Source organism: Oryzias latipes, chromosome 14 (genome assembly GCF_053564925.1).
Source record: "Oryzias latipes strain Hd-rR chromosome 14, Olatipes_Hd-rR_3.1".
Classification (NCBI taxonomy): Eukaryota; Metazoa; Chordata; class Actinopteri; order Beloniformes; family Adrianichthyidae; genus Oryzias; species Oryzias latipes.
Window position 1 is genome coordinate 20,839,785 of NC_136250.1, and position 20,385 is coordinate 20,860,169.

The following is a 20,385-nucleotide window of genomic DNA, read 5'->3' on the forward strand; positions in this document are numbered from 1 at the left end:
GAGAGAGTGTAAACAAAGTGATGATGGGAAATGAGGACAGGCTCACTCCGCACAAACAGCCCACCCACTACTCAGGTGAATTTTTGATTATCCCCTGTTGTTCTGCAGACACTATGTCCTTGAAAACAGCACAGGTTTCTTGATTTTGGGTAAAACCAGCATACTCATAGTTAAAAGACCACTGGGAACGCACTGAATATACACGATGATAATAAAAGACAGTTGGAGTGGGACATTTTCTTTGATGCGAATGGGGACGGACTTGGTCGTGTTACAAGCCACCAAGCAGTAATTGGGGAAAACTGACCGGACCCCAGGTACTTTCATTTGAACCCAACTACAAACAGGAAGTCAGAAGGAAAAACTGGTCTAAACTCGTATGGTGGAATTTGACCAGATGGGAAACATTTGACATCAATTTCAAAATGTGTGCATCTTGTTCTGTGGCTTTATGTGATCTTTTCCTTAGTAAATCTGTGCATGTTGTTCTTTTCATTCAGTCTTACAATTGCTAATAAACAACAAAGACAAATTTCTGCAAAAAGAGACTGGCATGGTAGTCAGATTGAAACCTTTATAAATGTAAAGGTGTTTCATACTTTATCCATATCAGCCGTATTTTAAATAAGAAAAACATAACTGAAGAATTTAAGGGTACTTTTAATGGAGATTTCTTAAGCTGGAATCTTTTCTTTCAGTCTGCTGGGGTGGATTTTCCTTTAACAGGAATATTTTCAAAGCTACACTTTGAAAGTCAGTGAGGGGGAGCACAGGAAGGATCAGATAGTCATGACAACACTGGCTCATGGAAACAACAGCGGGCAGAATACAGGGATCCAGATTATAGCAGTGTAAAGCACAGACATACAGAGGAGGGAAGAACACGTCAAAACAATCTCGGGATGTCTTCAGTCCCACAACGACACGATTACCAACCCATGGAGAGAGCAAAGCACGCTCCAGCGTCCCCATGCTTAAATCCGTGCACAGATTCTGGTGATGGTGTCCTCAGCTCTCTTTTTTTTGTTCCCTTTTCCAGCCTTGCCTGTGGTGGAGGGGGTGGGGGTTACATTGACCCAGTTTAATCATGGTGGAAGTCACTATCACTCTGATCACTTTTCGCTCATACACAGAGTGGGCCACAAAAATGCAGACATTTCCACAATCCTGCAGACTGGTTAACTTTAACGTGACATTTATGCGTCAAGCAAACAAAGGAAAGCGGGCAGCATTACAGTGCATTATGGGTATAATATTCAAGCTCCTCATTTCTCCTCATTTTCCTCTGTGATGTGCATGGTCCCTATTAAAAACTATCAAAACAGTTTTTTTAATCTCACACTTGGGCAATCTAAACCTACAAAAATTATAATTCATAAACTTATTCTCTTTTTTATAAGAAAAAAACCTTTTCGAGCAGTGGTCTCCAATATTTTTCAGGCCACAGACCGGTTTAACGTCAGACAACATTTTCACAGATCGGTCTTTATGAGGCTAAAGTTGGCGTGCAATTTTTTTTAAGTGTCATGTTTCCCTTTTGAAGGTAAAGTCCATCTTCATCTTCTGTGAAAAATCATCAGCTGCTTTAAACTTTCTAGATTGCGTGTAGCAACCAATAAAATGTCATAAAGATTTTCAATCCACCCATAACAAACAAACAAAAGAAATTGAACGCCAACTTCTGCGTCGTCAAACTTTTCAGATGCGGTAGATAAATAATTTGTCTGATGTGCAATGTCACAACAGAAACACTGGGGTGACCGTGCTTTTTCCATTTCTGACCCTCAGTTATGGAATAACATTCCTGCAGAACTGCGCGTGATATCTGACCATAACAACTTTAAATGTCAATTAAAAACCCACCTTTTTAGAATCACTTTATGGCTTTGAAGTCTGTGTCATTTTATTTTACATTTTTTTAATTTGTTTCTTTGCATTCTTATTTATCTTTTATGTATTTTATTGCTGACTGCTATTAGTAATTTCATGCTGTTTTCAATTTTCAACCCATTTGGCTAATTTTAAATTTTCTCCTGAATAAACTTGAATCCACCTTTTGACCAACTTTATTATGACTTTATTAGCAACATTAACATGAGTATTCTGCATTATTATCAAAGTCTGTGGGAACAACTGTCACAATAAATCCATATGTAGAGTCAAGACTCCTGGTTTTTGTCTGTGAAATTCAGCTTTCTTTTATTTTGTAGTCAAAGGCTCTTCTTTGTTTCCTCGCTGAGTCTTTTTTGTGAAAAAAATGTTCCAAATACGTTTGTCTTTTTCTAACTTTGCTTGGTGGTTTTCATTTAGCGGTCGGTGCAGCCACTTTAAGAAAGTAATGGATGGATTTGTGACCTAGCGGCTTGACATAGGGACAGAATGAGTTGGAAAGAACCCAGTAGTTTTTCAAAATAAAACTTCTCTCAGAGTGAGATTATGAATATAATGTGGGACGTGTTTTTTCTCTGTGGCCCGGTACCAACCGTCCCACGGATCAGTACCAGTCTGGTGAACGATAGTTGGGCACCACTATTTCAGATAATAAAAATTGTATTCTCATTTAAGGTTTATAATTCACCAAAGAGAGATTCTCTGAAAATCATATGCGGAAAAAACAACAACCCTTTAATAAGTCTAATCACATGTCTGATTAGAAAATGAATTAGAATTGTGTAAATGGTTCACTGTGCTTTTAGGAAGCCACTCCAGCTGGCAGTTCTCAATGAAATCAATAAACAAATGAAAACAAACTGTGCGCCACCTGATCTGCCTGGGCACCGGCGTGTTTGCATCACACCGCTTCATGCTGCGGCGTCTGCCAAACCGCAGAGTGTCAGATGAGGACGCTCAGATGATCAAACAGTCGCCTTCTCAGTTTTATCTGACAGTTTTTCTGCCACTTTTTAACAGTACAAGATGCCAAATACCAGATCTTCTCAGAGGTGGCGGCTAAATAAAGAAAATACACAATTACAACATTTTAAAGACTCTGAACTTAAGGAAAATCATTGAAAAGTGGGAGTGGGAATTCTATTTGAATATTAAAGGATGGTCATGCCTTTTTGTGGAATAATAGAGGATAATTATAATGATTTGGGAAAACAAAATGTTGGTTTGTGCAGTGGAAGCCTGCAGAGGCGATCATAACGCCTCCTCTCTACTCACCAGCAGAGATAACAGCCTCAACAAGCTGCAGGAAAAAAAACAAAAAAAAAACACCCCACCATTTTATTCATAAACACCTGATCATAAATCATTGTTGTACACTCAACAGCAAAAGCGATTACACACAAAAACGAGGCTGAGAGAAGTCTGGTCTCCCTGCAGGAATCAGGTCCTGCTCTCTGTGAGCAGGCTGGTGTTTCTGAAAACATGTGGTTATCTTCAGCTGCGCAGAATTGATGGCGATGCCTCCGCCCGCTTTTATGCGGCTCCTTCATCAAGAGGCACCTGACAGCCGAACGCCCACGCAGCAGAGTGGACATTGCCGGAGCAGAGCCCAGGCAAGATGCTCAACCCCCTGCTGCGTCAAATTGTTCGAGGAGGGAGAATCTATTCTTCTGTTGCAGGGGGGGGGAAAGAAGCCGTCCTGCAACAGGAAGGGGTTCCCATGTGAGTGGATGGCAGGAAAATGAGTCATGAGTCACTTGTTTCCAGCGGCCGATGAGCCGGCTGTGGATCATCAGCATCTCCTCGCTTTTATATTTGTGCTCAGGTTTGAGGTTGAGTGAGAGATCTGCTCTCTTTGATCTAATTCAGACTCACATAAACAAAAAGAAGCAGCGTGTTAGGGGTTTCATTAAAATTAGCTGAAGCCTTCAGTGATCAAACGCTTCTCTGATGATGCTGCAGTTCAGGTCTAGTCTGAACAGTGATGGGGTGGTTTCAGTTCAAACGCACTCAGATTTAAAAAGAAAATGTATTTTTATGTATTTTTGATGCCTATACCAAAAAATATTTAGATTATTTTGCTGTTTTTATATTTTAGTTTACATTAACAGGAATGATAATCATTTTTTATGGAAATTTACAATCCTTTCAAGGTAGCAGAGTGTTTTTGCAACAAGGAAAATACCACAAAAACTGTTAAGAAAACAACAAAAAACCTGTGTAAGTGAAAAAGTGTTCAGATATTGACATAAAAGAAAAACCCAGTTCAGGAAAATGTGTGGTTTAGATTTTCCAGAATTAAAAAGGCTAGGATTGCAAGTTTCAAACTGAAAAAACTTGCAACTAAAAAAAACTACACTTGGCTGACCTTCACAGCTCAGGGTTACTTGTGAGGAAAACAGAAACTCAGCACAGCTTCAGGGTGAGCCTTGACACTCCTGTCACATCCCTTGGGGGGGAATGTTAATTGTGACCACGGCTGGGGTGGTGCAGATAAACGGAGACAGCAGGGAGGAATGCATTTCCTGCAGTGTACTTATAACAGCATTGAAAAAAGATGCATTAAAAATTCCTCAAATGAAATAAAAAACATAAAATAAATTGATGTTCATTGTCAAACAACAGAGGATCCAGTTTAAACAAGGATTAAATAAGTTATTTACATATCTTGCAAATCCTAATCTTGATCAATTTGTATCTAATTTGTTAACACCTTATTTTTTTTTTAAGAAACGGAACATCTTTGAAAAATCAGGAGGTCTTATTTCTATGAAAATCCCTCCACTGAAACATTGGTCGTCCTCTGGAACCTCCACCTTGCTGGTTTTACTGCTTCCTCTGTCAGGATCAGGAGAATCCAAGTCAGGATTAACTAAACAATCCTGCTCCAGGCCATCATTGGGGCAGGATCAGTTTGGAAACAACCACAGTGGAAGATCGTAAGGACCACAATATGCCACTTAAAAAAAAAGAAAGAAAAACTGCCATTGTGACATAGACACAATGGTAGACCTCTTTCTAGCCTGTGACAGACGTAGGGCTGGGCGATATGGCCTTAAAATAAAATCTCATCTCTTATAAAAAAAATTTTTATTCGATTTCCGATTTTTTTCACGCTCCCCCCCACACACACACACACACTTAGGGAAACCAATAAGAACAAACGGCAGACAACTTAAAGGAAATTTTGCTTTTATTTACGCAAGCGCAAGACAAAAGTAACACCCATTTATGGGATGAATAATAAATAAATGAACACACTCTTGGAATCAAAGTTAAGTTTAAGATTTTTCTTCTCACTCCTTTTTGGGCTTGTGTTGTTTATAAAAATTTTTTTAGTATAATTCTCTTGTTTTATATAATTGTTGTCTTGTTTTTGTCTCATTTTGTTATTCTACACTTTCACGTGTCCAAAATAAAAAGGTTACTTACTTAAAGTCCCAGCTGTGTTTTGAGTACCACTTTGTAGTCTAGACTAAAAGAAGACAGACATTCACCTTGAGAGTAGCAACATTTTCTAAAGGATTAACAATACAGCTCATATCTGGGGTCTAAGGTTTTAATTAAATCAAGAAACCCTGTCTTCTCCACAGAGAAGATGATGAAGTAGCAGGAGTCGCGGTCAACCCGCCCCGCCTCCGGACAAAAAATCCTCTGGCGGCCGCGTCGCAAATGAATACCGGTATAGGTAATAATTACAACGCAGTATTCTTTAATAACAGATAACAGTAACAACTAACTATCTAAATAATTAACTAACTATATATAAGTTGTAGAATGAGTATGTGTGTCTGGGTGCTGACTGTGTAAAGAGGACTGAGCACGTGCCATGCTAGAGCGAGTGAGAGCCTTTGACTGTGATGGGCTTTAGGCAAATGTTGCAGCATGGGGTGTCTTCCTCCACGTCTGTGGCAGCAAACCCATACCAGTTCCAAACAACAGAGGATTTTATTCCTTTCTTGGGAACAAACTTCCCACTCTCACTGGTCGCCATATTGCCACTTGCTGTTTCGTGTGTGCTATGATGTTGTTGTTTGGCGCTTGCCATACTGCCATGTGAAACTAATGCTACGGAAGCTCTGGGGTGCCAAAAATGCAACATTACACAAAAACTCGATTTAGTTATTTTTGAAATCGCCCGTAACAAAAAATTAATTCATTCAATCGATTTTGTGCCCGGGCCTAGACAGACGTCCATCGTATTTTGGCTGACAGATTGTCTGGACTTGTTTCTGAATGGTCTGAAAGAAGTTTTGCTGCTTATGCACATGGAATATTTCATCTGGAGCACCTCAAGGTTTAAATCTAGGACTCTTCTACTTTTTCTTATATCCTTCCTTTGGTGAAGATAAAGAGTCATTAATAATCTATGAAAAGTGAAAAACAGCCTCTGAGAGGAAGAGTAATAATCTTTTAAGGTATTGTTCTTACTACTGCTGGACGTGGGACATTCCGTAGATTCATAGTGGCCTATAACGATACCTATCACAGGTGCCCAGGTGGTAAAGAGCCAGTTAGCTGTTTGTGGATGCTCACATCCCCACCTGTGAGGCACTACTACGTCATTTTACCTACAGACTCATGGAGCGCCTGGACAAGTCTAAAAATGCAATTATAAAGTCTTTGACTGATCCCCGAAGAAGCTCATGCTGCTACACCTCTGCCCTGAGGAAGCACTGGACACAGAGATTATACTCTGTTTGAATGGTTGTAAATTGTAGTTCTCTTTTTGTATGTTCTGTTTGTCTGTCTTCTTTTATGGACCGCATCTCAGTCTGAAACAAATTGAATTTATTATCACTACTTCAGTAGTGTGATCCACGTTACATTCAAATGTAAGTAATGCCTTTTAGTTTTAACATGACTTTTTAAAGTTATAAAACCAATGTTGTTACAACATTTTTTTCCAACTGGCATCTTGTGAGCGACAGGTCTTAGTGGACACTTGTACAACACATAAGTGTAAGTAAGGGCGAATTAAGTGAGACATAGGCATGTTGTAGGCACTTTGTTTTGACCCCCCAAATACTGTACAAATCACAAGAGGCCCATTAGTACTGTTCACGTGATAAGTGGATATTTCTTAACAGACAGTTAGAGATGAAGAAATTACAATAACAAACTAAAATAAGAATGTAGTTTGTATGGACATTCTATGGGCGTCTATACTGGCACTGACATGATAACTACACACTCCGTGTGTGCAGCTTTGCAAGCCCTAAGGGGCCAGAACGTGCACTTTACTAACGAATAGAGTGTGGCGTAAGGGCACCGTGCGACAGCATCACCCATACGTCTAAAGTCCGATCAGCTGCAGTGCACCGTCATGTAAAAAAAGCATCTTGGCCACATTAAAGCGCTCTCCTTCACCCTGCCATGTTGCCTCATCACACTTTGTTTCTCGAAAGAATTGGTGTTTTTTTCCCCATACAAGCACCTTTCAGGCTCCTGAACCGTTTAAAAATATTGGAGAAGCTATATTAAGCAATATTGAAAATAAACAGCATTTTATTTACTCAATCATACTCTTAGATCATTGTTGGTTCAGGCACATTCAGTCTATCTTTTTTTTCTTATACTGAAAAATATTTTGTTGTGGAAATCAGACAATGTTGACTATTCCTTTTAAGAAAAAAGAAACATTTTAAGTTACCACAATAAAAGCACTCTGAATTTTCTTGGGTAAAAGCAACTTGTAAATGAACAGTTGCAGTGCTTAACATTGTGATCATTAAATAAAAGGAATTTGACCATTTTATTTCAATGATTGGCATATTAATGTTCAGGTAGAGTTTTTTCTAAGTCATACCCTTAAAAAACGAAAAGTGTTTCGGTAAAATGTAAAGATATGCAGATATTGGTTGTGCATCAGCAGACTCTTGCTGATACACACCCCTACATGTGACTATCTTGTTTTGACCTAGCATGCCCCCCCAAAATAGCAGAGATTATTGCTGCCCCAGAGGATGCATTTAAAGAGGTCAAACAAAACCGAGTGATTTAGCCAGTGACTAGCACCAAGAACTTCAGAGGATGTTTTTTTATAAACTAAACCCATTAAACATCTGGCATCTAAACGAACATCTCTAACCCCAGTACATGATAAATTTCGGACGATAATCTAAACTCTTGTTTTTTTGCTATAAATCTATTGTATCAGCTTGTTCACAAGTCTGTTTATTGGCTTCTGCTTAACGACGGAATTAAAATTCTGGTCCTGCCTTCAGGAGCCCAACCCAACAATATCAGGTTCCTCCTGATATCGCAGGTTTGATCCAGCCCAATATCCTTTCTAGCAGCGCTCATTAGATAAAAATCTGCTGATGGTCCTGAGCTTCCACAGGGAAGGAGACATCTTTTCTAGCAGGACTTTATGACAGCTGGCTGATAACACCCCCCCCCCCCCCCCCACTCTATGAACAGCAACAATAACTAAACATGACTTACAAGCAAGCAGGATGTTTATGCATCAACATAAAGCATCTAAGTTGATTTGAGGCAATATAAACTTGCACAGAAGGAGAACTGTTAAATCTGCCACAGACATCACACCAAGCAGACGTCAATTTCAGATGCACTTAGAGTAACTTTGACACGCCACATAAAGAAAAGGATTTGATGTTTAGCAGCATGTGCTGACCCAGGTGACTTGGTAGTTTGTGAGCTGATTTGTCAACAGCGAGGGTGCAATGAGAATTTCTTTTAGCTATAAAAAGTAACTTCTCTGTCAAAACAGACTTTTTTTCACTTGCATGTAAACCCTGGTGCGGTTTATTGATGTGAACGCATAGAGGGTATCCAGCAAAGTAAATAAAGGGAATAGAAAATTCTAGGGATGTAAAGGATATAGATGCGTATTAAAAATTTGATGTAGTTTATAAGCTATGGACATCACGGGCATGTGATGCGCTTTCAAGAATGCGCCAAGTACACATTCTTGAACATGCATGTAGCCCACAGTGTTTACACTGGACAAACGGAAGGGGCTTCTTCTTTTTCTACTATTGACTAGCGCGCGTCTGCCATGAACAGTTGGAAGAGGCTTGGGGCAAAATATCAAAGCGGTGGAAATCTCGTAAATCTTGCTCCAGACTTTTTCTTTTTCAGCTCTATTCCAATATATGAAAGACTTGGTGTCACATAATTCCAGCTAAGCTCAAAAAGCAGTTATTAATTTCTCCTTCATGATCAATTTTCAAATAGTTGACACTTCCGTGAATTCAAAAGGATGCCATCCCTATGTCACTATAAAATCCGAGTCCACGATTGGTCAAAGTTTGGCCTGGTTTAGCCCTTGCAATGTGCATCAGCTGGCCACGCGTTTTTCATGAAGAGCCTGAAAACGATTGTAGAAACTTGTCTAGCTATGAGTGAACGTTAGAGTACTGAATGCGGAAGTCTGAAACGCACCTTTAAGTACGTTCAATTTGTACATTTCATTAAAAGTGGCCAATTGAATGCACCTTTCAGAGGGCAGTATGAACGTAGCTTAAGAGTAACAGCTGTGTTGGTTGAAAGCAACAGATACAAAGGAAATTATGTTGGTAAAAAGGTAGAAAATTGATTAGGAAGTACCGGTAAATAATAAATTTCTGGCAAACTGTCAGTTTCTCTTCCTGTTGTGTTTCTACTGTCTTTATGTTTTTATGAACATGTGATGCAAACAAAAAGATGTCCAATCACAAGGTCGCTTCGATCAAGTCAGGTAAATCCCAACTGGCTGAAGGTGAACCACAGTGAGGGATGTGTTTTAAAAATATGATGACCCCTTTTTTCACAGCACTGCAAACCATACCTGAACAAATTAACGTGACACGTTGTTTTATACACAAAGAACAAAACAGTCTAACGGACCCAAAATGTCAAGTTTTCAAGCTGTTTGTAACTTAAAATAAAAAGTGGCCATAAGAAAAACAAGAGTTTCTCTGCTAAAGGGCACTTTCATTTCTGAGGGTTTCGAGCAAAAAATCAGTGTAATGTGTGTGATGGTGATTACATGATTTCAACCAATACTTTCCACTCTGAAGAGTGCAGTGTGAAACTGAAGCAAATCAAATGAAGGAGTAACTTTGTGGACCATTCTCCAATTAATCAAACTCAGTTATCTTGGTCTGAAAGCACCAATGGCAACTAGAGGTCACAGACGACCCAGGTAGGTTAAACTGCAGGGTTACACGCAGGTCTAAACCAAAGAATGTCCTTTAATATGCATGTGAAAGCACCTGAAGAAATTAGTAGTTTTTAATATTCTTTTTATTGGCAAGTCGACTATTCAAGAATTCACCACTACTAGTCTCAAAAAATAAAGTTCGTAAATTGTGCTAAATTTGGCCGTTTTCTCAATAGTTTTTAGTTTTGAAGGCAGAAACACTTGCTATTTGATGCAGTTCAAACAGAATAAAATGTTAAATGTTTTTACATTACCTTCCCATTGAAACTGAACTAAAACCATATTTTTGTCCGTCTAAGCCTTTTGTTGGAATTTGCTCTTCACCAGAACGTCTCATCAGAGCTCACACCCCAGCCTACGTCAGAATAATCACATCACACAACCTCCCCAGTCAGCAGAGAAACTTCTGCGCACACTGTCCAATCAGAGAGTGGCGCCGTTTCTGCTCCCTTTCACCCTTCAGTCAATCTGATTATGGACAAAGATGGAACGGACCACATCTGCCACTAGGAGGAAGACTGAAAAATGGACACGGTTATGATTCAGCAGAATAACCTTTTAACCACGAGCAGACCAATACTGAAAAACAACATATTTCATCTGTGAAGTTTCATCAGGAGCCTGAAACCTGAAAAACCCTAATAGGAAAGTAAGAATAGAAGGAGACCAAAGCAGCTCAGATTTGGATTTGTGCCTGGTTGAGATTTGAGCTTTCTGTTGGGTATAGATGAAAGAAACGCTGTAATCTGCTATGAATATATTTAAATGAAATCTCCTTAAAGGCACACTGACTTGATGGCTTTGAAGCTGCAGTCAGCATCACTTCAATTACTTATCTACGTTGATGTTCAGGAGCTTCGAAACCTTAGGTGTCTTAGGATTTGGTGTTGAGCTGGCCTTTGCCCCCCAGAAAAGAACCACTACAACATAAAAAGAATGACATGTTGACACAAAGCTGCTCTACTCGTAGAAGAGTCAGAAACAGGATCTGTTCATGCTAGTAGAACAACAGTGTGCTTGTGTTTCCCCTCTGGGTATTTTATTTTATTTTTTTCCGCCTGCTCATCTTTTCCCTGGATGACAACAAAGGAGTATGTGTGACAACAAGAGAGCTGGACGCCCTGCAGAGCCTCTGTCAGCATCCGAGCAGGCCTGCAGCATCAACACTTACAACAACTTAATGACTTCATCATTATTCACGGAGGGAGGGAGTTTTCAGTCTAAAAGCTCATTTTGATGCATCCATTTACTGTTGAAAACCAGTGTCGACATTCAAGATGCGTCTCACCGATCAGCATTGTTGCTCTTCCTTAAGAAAACACTGGCCGGCTCTGCTATCGGGGGACAAACTAAATGCAATTTCAACCTAAAGGTAAAGATTAGTACTTGATGGAGATTTCCTTAATCAAATGTGTTAAATCCATCAGTTGACTGTGAGGACCAAAGGGATGCAGGGCCCTATGACGTAATTGGAAAACGGTCTACCTGCATGTTTTAGTGTTTGGCCATTTCCAGAATCAATCGGTGGCGCCCGCAGCAGTGCTGCATTACTGCTTCTTGTCTGAGCTCCAGGCATAGTTGGAGTTTTCCTACAGTCTTCCAGGGATTTGAACCATTTTCTTAGCAGAGGGATTTGATGGTGACATCAGAATACTCTGCAGAAACACGTTCCTATTCATTACCCTATTTTTCTGAGTATAAGTAACATTTCTTTCTGCAACTTAAGCTATGGACACACCAGGCATGTGACGAGGGTTCAAGAACCTGCGAAACGTGGGTTCCTGAACGCACATTTAGCCCATGGTGTTCACACTGCAGGCAGGCGGCTTCTTCTTTTTCTACCATTTACTGTCGCATGTTTGCCATCTACAGTTGGTAGAGGCTTGGTATGAAATGTCAAAGTGGTAGAAATCTCATGAAACTTTCTCCAGACTTTTTTCTTTCGCCGCTCTACTCTGATAAATGAAAGACTTGGTGTCATATCATTTCAGCCGGGCACAAACCACAATTACTAGTCTCTCCTCCATGATCAATTTTCAATCTAATGGCACTTCCGTAAATTAAAGGGGACGCCATCCATACGTCACTGCCAAATCCAAGTCCCTGATTGGTCAAAGTTCAACCTGGTTTACTCTTGCAATGTGCATTCAGCGGATGAGAGTTTTGTTCGTAGAGCCCAAAAATGGTTGTAGAAACTCGCGTAGCTTTGTGTGAACTCAAGAGTACTGAGAACAGGGAAGCCTGAAACATAAATGTACGCCGGCTGGTCACTTGAACGCGGGTTGCTGAGGACGGTGTGAACATAGCTTAAGCCAGGCTTGATGGCGTTGTTTCAAAGTGACGGAGGATAAAGAATTCGACAAATTGAGTGATTTGAAGTGATATAAAGAGTTTGGTTGACATGCTAGTATGTTCTACATGGTTATCTGAATAATTGTTCCCATTTTGCGCTAATATACTAGATTCCTCCTGTGTTTCATGCAGCTAAATGAGAATCAAGGAGTTAAAGCAGTGAAGCGTACAGATATTCAGTCTATTATTGTCATCTATTCTATTATTATGACTTGCTTTTCAAGATCAAATAGCAATTTTTTGCTCCTGTATTTTGTTCATTCAATTTCTCCCAAAAGAGATACATATGATTTTTCTTCTTCTTTATCATGCATTTTTTGACTGCTGCAACTTATAGTCAGAAAACTATATGGTTCATCTGCTGATTCCCTCTAATGCGCTGCTTTTGATGAGTAAGTTTGTTTTGACAGTGAGGTCTAAGTTTATTCCACGATCCCATCCTTGACTGCACTGCGCCTGTCCGACGTTTGCTCACAGCTCGGGAGTCGGATCCCGCTCTGAACCTGCCATCAGCACTGGAAAGGACTGCCTGAGGCTTTTATGTAAGCCAACCCTATAGGCAGGTTCAGACGGAGCAGCACGGCAGAATGATGGCTCTCAACGGGGTGATCAATCCAAATGATCCAGTCCCATTAAAGACTCATATTAGCAAAATAAAATAGTGCCAGCAGGAAGTGCATGAAGCCGGCCTGTGCCTGCATCACTTGACCTCAGGGCTGCAGGGGTTGCAGTGTTTAAAACACAGTTTGAGTTGATTCTACGTCTTCACTTGTTTTGCTTTTGGTTGTTGCGTTTCAAGATGAGTAAATCAGCAAGAAATAACGTCTTTCTGCTTTGTTGTTTATGAGTCTATTCTGCAAGCCAGCCATGGAAAATCCAATAAGTCCTATTTTTAGATTCGCTAGGTGGCGCACTGCCTAAATTCTCAGATAAAGCATCTTCATAACAGTGTTAAGATTTCTGTTTAGGTTCTAAACTTTAGAACCTCAACCCATGAGGAGGATAGGGCAGACGTGCACGCCGGGATCTGCAGGCGTCCCTGCAGATCCCGGCGTGGATGCTCTGCCTTCACATGGCTGCATGTTTACCTCTGACTCTCCCACGCAGTCAGAGGCGCACGCATCCATGCGGCAGCGGCTTTGAGCAGGTCTGCTCCAACTGACCGTCACGGGCTGCGGGTGGACAAACAGAAACACTTACATCAAGGCAGGCAGTTCCGAGGCGCGTTCACCATTCCTGCGCGGACGGACTAGTGCTCGCGTGGTGACCCGAACCGACGTGTTGGTCCGGGAGTGAAGCGGCTTCCGCGTCTGCTGGTTTCGTAGAATAAAACAAAAACAAAACAAAACACTGGGAGGTTAAAGAGGAGCCGCAGCTCTCAGCGGACGGACACACAGACGGATGTCATCAGGAGCGCTGCCGTCACAAGTGTGTGTCACTCCGAGGAGGCGGGCTCTATTGTCTTCACTCCGACGATGACATCATCACAGACCAATGGCTACGTGCATGAGACGGAGGGCTCAGGCGCGAGCACGCAGCACGTGCGAGCTGGTGGGGGAGGTGGGAAAAACAATCAGCAAAACAAACATCAGAAGAAACTAAAAAATGACCCTCCACCAGGTGTTCTAATAATTCAAATAAAAATTGCCATAAAAAAATAATCTCGTGAAACAAAATTTATTGTACAATAAAAAGAGAACGAAAACGAATATTCTCTTCTTGACTACAGGATTTTTCATCCATCCACCCATCCATCCATCCATCCATCCATCCATCCATCCATCCCGGCCACTGTTGGACAGGGTGGATTGCTCCAATATTGCTCACCATGTTTGTTGCACCTGTAATGTTAAGTTGGGGTTGTGAGTGGCTGTGAATAGATGGATGACGGGAAGTAGGAGTGGGCTTTTCCTCGTCTTCAGAAACAGTTAGTAGACTGTGTTTTATTGCATAACATGAAGTACTCTCAGACTTACAGAAGTGCAGCAGAGGATTGGATGCATCTGAGTGTATTTCTCTGTTCTCTGTCAAAGCTCGTTCAGGTTTTATTTTTCATCTGCTCTCTAAGCTGACAGTAAGCTCCTTAAACCACACAATGACATTTCCGCCAAGTTTTTAACCTTTCATTTTTGAGATGTTGTTTGACAAACATTCACTGTAGAAAACTAATTTATCTCTCTTGAAGTTTGATTGACAGAAGCTGTTTTCATAAATCTTCTCAAGACAACACATCAGATATGCCGGATCTGTCTTTCTTTAAAAACTATCTGCATCCCTTTGGCTGTATTAATAATAGTAATCAAAATAAAGAAATATGAATAATTAAAATGCATTTTAACATATTCATGTTGTAGATTAATCTGTCCTTTAGGAAATTGCAACCAGTAATTTCACATGAATCAGGAGCACAAAGAAGTCTCATTGGTCCCTCTGTCAGCAAAGGAATTCATCCTCTCTGCTGTAAAATCACACGGAAGAATAAAGCTGCCAGTTCCACCATCATTTTAGTTGTTAATGCAATTTTATTCTTCACATTCACTGTAAAATTTTATAACAGCACATGTTCAGCTTAAACAGAAGTTGAACTGTCAGAATAAGCTGAAGATTGCCTGGATTTGTCTTCATTCTTGACCTTCTCTGCTCCATCTAGTGCCTCTTGAATAATATTTCCCCGGCTATGCCTGTTTTTGTATAGAAAAAAATCACTCCATTAGATTTCCTATTAAAAAAAAACTTTATTCATTAAACCTATGCCACCTAATTATATCAACTGACAAGCCCTTTGTTTTTATTTATCTTTTGCATTTTGCGAACAAAAACATGTGGCTTGAAACATGTTAAAAAATGTTCAAGCAGAAAGATGCATCAGCTGTCATCACTGGGATTACTTTGCAACAACCACATTTGTCAGTCTCAACTGTAACTTTAAAGGGTGATTTTTTTTATAGCTCCCTAAACTACAAATACATAGTTGATAGTTTCAGCCCTTAATGCCCAACCACTGATGTGAAATTTGCATCCATCCATCCATCCATCCATCCATCCATCCATCCATCCATCCATCCATCCATCCATCCATCCATCCATCCATCCATCCATCCATCCATCCATCCATCCATCCATCAGAACCAGATGATTCTCTTTTAAGGTCACGAGGTTGCTGGAGCCAATCCATCTACTGATGGGCGATAGCAGGATACACCCTGAATAAGTCACCAGTCTGCTGCAGGGCCCTTGTGCTATCCTAGGCACTTTAACATTGGGAGTGGGGTCATCTAGACCCCACAAGACAGTGCGCTGACCCTTTTTCTTCAATGATCCTCTTCACCTGTATATCCACCTTAGTCATGGTAGGGATAACACGTCAATGCAAGGGTGGGGTCATAGGATACTCACACCTAGGGACAATTTAGAGAGCCAGGAGAAAATGCAAGGAGAACGTGCAAACTCCACACAGAAAGGTCCCAACTGGAGTTTGAATCAGGGCCTCCTCATTGTAAGGTGACTACACCACCATACAAATGATTTCATCCACATGTTTGGATTCACATTTCAAGCCTAGAGAGATTATTTTTTTAATTAAAAAAATATACTAAAAAAATGTAAATAAACTCTCAGGCTAAACTGTTAGAAGAAGTTTTATTGTTGCAAAATAGATTTCAGCTTAACTGAAAACTGGCTTTTTTTTAAATTGAAGTTCCAAGATTTCATATATTTTCAATTGTGAAACATGTGAAAGTTGGAGTCAAAACATCTTGTTTTTTCCTTGGGACTAGATGTTATTGTTCTGACAAGTGTTTTTGGTATAACTTAAAAAAATGAGTAGAGAAAAAGAAAAATGTTGCTTTTCTTGGAGTCAAGACCACAATTTTTCCAGGAAAATTACAGATTTTTAATGAAATATTTCACAAGCATAATGATTTGCAACAATTGTTCAATCATACAGAAAAAACTCTTAAAAGTGGAATATTTATCATAAGAAGACTTAAAATTTCAATATAAATTTGTCTTTTGTTTACAAGAAAAGAATGCACTTAATGATTTTCAAATTAATGGGAACAATAATTTAAGTGATGATGAAAAATAAATGTAAAAAGTTACGAAAGAAAAGTATATACTAATGAAATAAAATCAAATTATACAATTTATAATAAACATTTTTATCCACCTCCCATGCATGATGATAAAATACAACTTAGCTATAGAAAGAGTTAAATGACATTACATTTAAATGAAGAGACACATTTTGAGTAGTTTTAGGCTTTTTTTTAATCACAGCTTTTTTTTTAAAACAATCCCTAACAGTAATTTAAAGCAGAATCTTTAGAATTTTAATATTGAGGACAAAGTGAAACCTTTATTTCACAGTTTTTACCACCTGATGTCCTTCAAGCTCCACAAACTCCTGAGAGATTTTTTCCCATCTCATTTACTAAACTGTGGGTTAATCTGTGCCTCTGCTTTATTTTTTCGTTCTTATTGCTTCTTAGGGGTTGAAAGATGACCCAGCATGGGTTTGGCAACAAGAGCTAAACCCATTTAGCTTTCATTTGTTTCCGTGTATTAAGACCATGCCTCATTTCTTGCTTAATACAGCAAAACAGCAGAGCTGGAAAATATGGACGCTAACAATTAATGCAATATTTGTAAGCTTTCAGGTATAAAATGCATTTCCAAATGAGCTTTTGCAACAAAAAAAACAAAAAAAATCACGCATTTGGGGAAACTGAGATTTTAATAAACAAATCTTGTTGAATTGTTTCTATAAGGAGTTTGTTTGAAAGGCTCTGCAATAGCATTTTTTTAAAACATCATATTTAAATAGGCATGAACAGTATGCTCCATCATGGTTAGTCCTAGACCTTCATTATAAAAGCAATACATAATCTGAAAAGTATAAAAAAAAGTCTTTAACACAGAAAGTTATCACCCTCCAAACAGAAAGTTCTCACAAAAAGTAATAATCTTTCTTGCTCCACCAGGGGTTCATTCACCCAGTTAATGTGTTTGCAATTAGTATATCTTATGCCTGCAATAAAAAAGACAGTTATTAGGACATAGATGTCTCTGCAGCAGTGAATGTGATGAGATTGTTTTTATATACAAAACCATTTTCCCTTCTCTTTTATGCATTTTTCTGCTGTTTCTTCGCTTTTGCTGTGCTCAGCAACAACCAAGACGAGAGCTCAACCACACCCCTCACTGATTATGTAGTGTAAAGTACTGCTTTATTTTATTTATTTTTAGCAACAAAACATCTTTTATGAAGGTGAGCTCCAATGGATGCAATGCTCTGATACTTTACCAACCTCTTTTACTCTTTTACAAATCTTCAAATGAACCAACAACACATTTTTTGATGAATTTGATTAAATTGAGCTTTTCTGGACAAAAATTTACAGCAATATTAAACATTAAATGGAGGGGGAGGGGGATTTCAGGTTTTCTGCCCTTAATGGTTCCCTGTGTAACAGGATGAATTGCCTCAGGTGTAGCAGGGAGGATAAGTGCAGGCAGCGGCCCCATGGGACGCTTTTAAAAGGCCAAGGTGTCCACAGGCTGACATGGGCATCATTCGGCCACTGGGACCGCCCACTTCTTGGTTGGACACTTCCGGGTAGCTTTGCAGGTAATGTAGCAGTGGTAACCTGTCTACAGGACGTTGTTCGCTAGCATCATGACTCTATACTGTTGTTTTTATCTCTGGATAACTTCAGGCATTGAACTGAGCTTAATTATAACCCCTGATGTTGAGTGCTGAGTAGGTACCAAAACCTACAATACCTTTTTTTAGACTTTATTGACAAACAACATAATACAAAAACAGGGTGAATTTCTCAGGGGGAATTGAAATGTGTACAAATTGCAGAAAAAGAAAAAAAACAATATTTGATTTTGATTTGAAATGGTTTATTTCAAACAATCAAAGCAAGAATAATGCACAAAACATAACAATTAGCAGTTATAAATTCATACAAAGACGTGTCAAACTTAGGATAATTAGACATTATTTATATACATACATACATATACAATATCCTTTGGGGTTTTTCGGCCTACAATAAATGTTCGGGGGCCTGACACTGAAGATGACGTCACGCTACGGTGCCAAACTACCTAGTGTCGAGATCAGCTTTGGCTCCATATTTTCATTTCACGTTTCCTTTTGTAACCTAAAATTCTTTTCACACATAACTAATAATGGCATTTTGAATTTCAAGAAATGTGTGACATAATTGTTTGTCACATCAAATGTATATTATACTTCAATGCATTGAAGTAACGTATCTTCATACTGATAATACGCAGACAAATTGGCAATGTAAATGTATTTTTCCAAGGTGAGTAAATGAAGCACTGTATGAAAAATAATATATTTATTTATGGTGTGCAGTTTGGTGAATTAGCCTAAATGTCAGTTTCCTTTTTTTTCTTTCAGAAAAATACATGATCGTATTGATAACTTTAATCAAAGACCTCCTGTTCTAAACATTAATCAAACACCTCACAATGGAATTACAGAACCTCATCATATTAAACAGTAATCATTGCATTGTTTATGTTTCCCTTTTAAAACATGTTGAAAACATTAATACACTAAGTGCAAAAAAAGCACGGACTTTACTTTTTTGTTAAAATTTATACTTTTTATTCAAGTTTAATCAAAACAAACAAACAACCAAAAAACCAAAGCATTAACGCAATCCTAAAACAGATGCTGAAGTGTTAAACCAAATCTCTGCTTGTCTCCACAACAGGCCACAGACTGTTGTGGCAGCTCCTCAAAATCTCATGAACCTGGGCTTGAAACCTGACCAAGTGCAGGTTGCCCTGACGGTTGTAATACAGCTGCTCATCTAAAACACCAGGAAAAGAGAACATTATAGTATCTGTGTCATGACTAATAATTATACTGGTAATACATTTACCTTCAAAACAGTGGCATCTACGTGTTACAAACGTGAATTGAATAGAAGTCTCACACACATCAAGTCACAATGGTACTTACTTTTAATTGTGTAATTCTTTGATGTTCTTTGAATGGTAGCCTTTCTGCTATCAGGATTTATGAATTGAGTGTGAGGCTACAGTAAGTCCCTTGTGATATACAGTATACCGGTAGTGGGAAATTTTGATGTAAAAGTCATCCATGTTTCTCACGAAAACCGGCATTTGCGTGTAAACAATCGTACCACAATTTGTCCGGACCAATCGTTATCTTAGACGTCATTGGACCAACGTACAGCCAATCAAATAGTGTGACGTCATCATTGGTCGCAGGCCCCCGAACAGTTTTGGTTCCTACACCGTCGCGATCTCGTCCCTCCCAGGTGATGAACAGAGTCTGTCTGTTAAGTCGACGATGCAAGCCCTGCACAAGCCTTTATGCCATCCTTTATTTTGGCTAATGCTTGTCTTCAATCGCCAGGGACTTACTGACGCTCTCAGTCAGAAAGAAACAGCTGCTGCTTTACTTATCCCTTGTGCTATCTTAGATGACCCCACACTTACATTGACGTGTTATTCCTACCATGACAAAGGTGGATAAAGGTGGAAAGATTTCATGTGATCCATGGACACCAGTGAAGATCACAAATCATTGAAGAAAAAAGGTTCAGTGCACTGTCTAGTGGGTCTAGATGGCCCAACTCTCAACGTTAAAGTGCCTAGGATAGCACAAAGGTTACACTGATTTTCCTGACAACTTAAATTTCCTGTCACTGCTTGTGTGTGCCTGATCACTTAGACTACTGAAGAGGGTTCTACTGGGGTGCTCGCCAGCTGCTATAGCCAAAGGAGAGGTAAGGAGGCGTAAGGAGGACTGATTTTTGTAGCTGATCTGTATGTAATGAGTGGATGAATGTGTGTATGCGGTGAGTGAGTTTTCTTGTATTGTAGGCTTTGATTTTTTTTTATGTTGATGACCGCAGCTCGGGGAACTGATGGGAATCGCCCCTTTAGGATTGCCTTTT

At 39.4% G+C, this 20,385-nt stretch overlaps 1 protein-coding gene across 1 annotated transcript in view; it reads right to left on the reverse strand.

Moving 5' to 3' along the window:
• The window catches only part of si:dkey-175m17.7 (uncharacterized), a 39,966-nt gene extending 26,117 nt beyond the window's left edge, over positions 1–13,849 (reverse strand). Inside the window, exon 1 of the mRNA XM_004076687.4 lies at positions 13,613–13,849. The gene's annotated coding sequence lies outside the window, so the exon portion shown is untranslated. The remainder of the gene's footprint in view (positions 1–13,612) is intronic.
• Between the last annotated feature and the right edge of the window lie 6,536 nt (positions 13,850–20,385).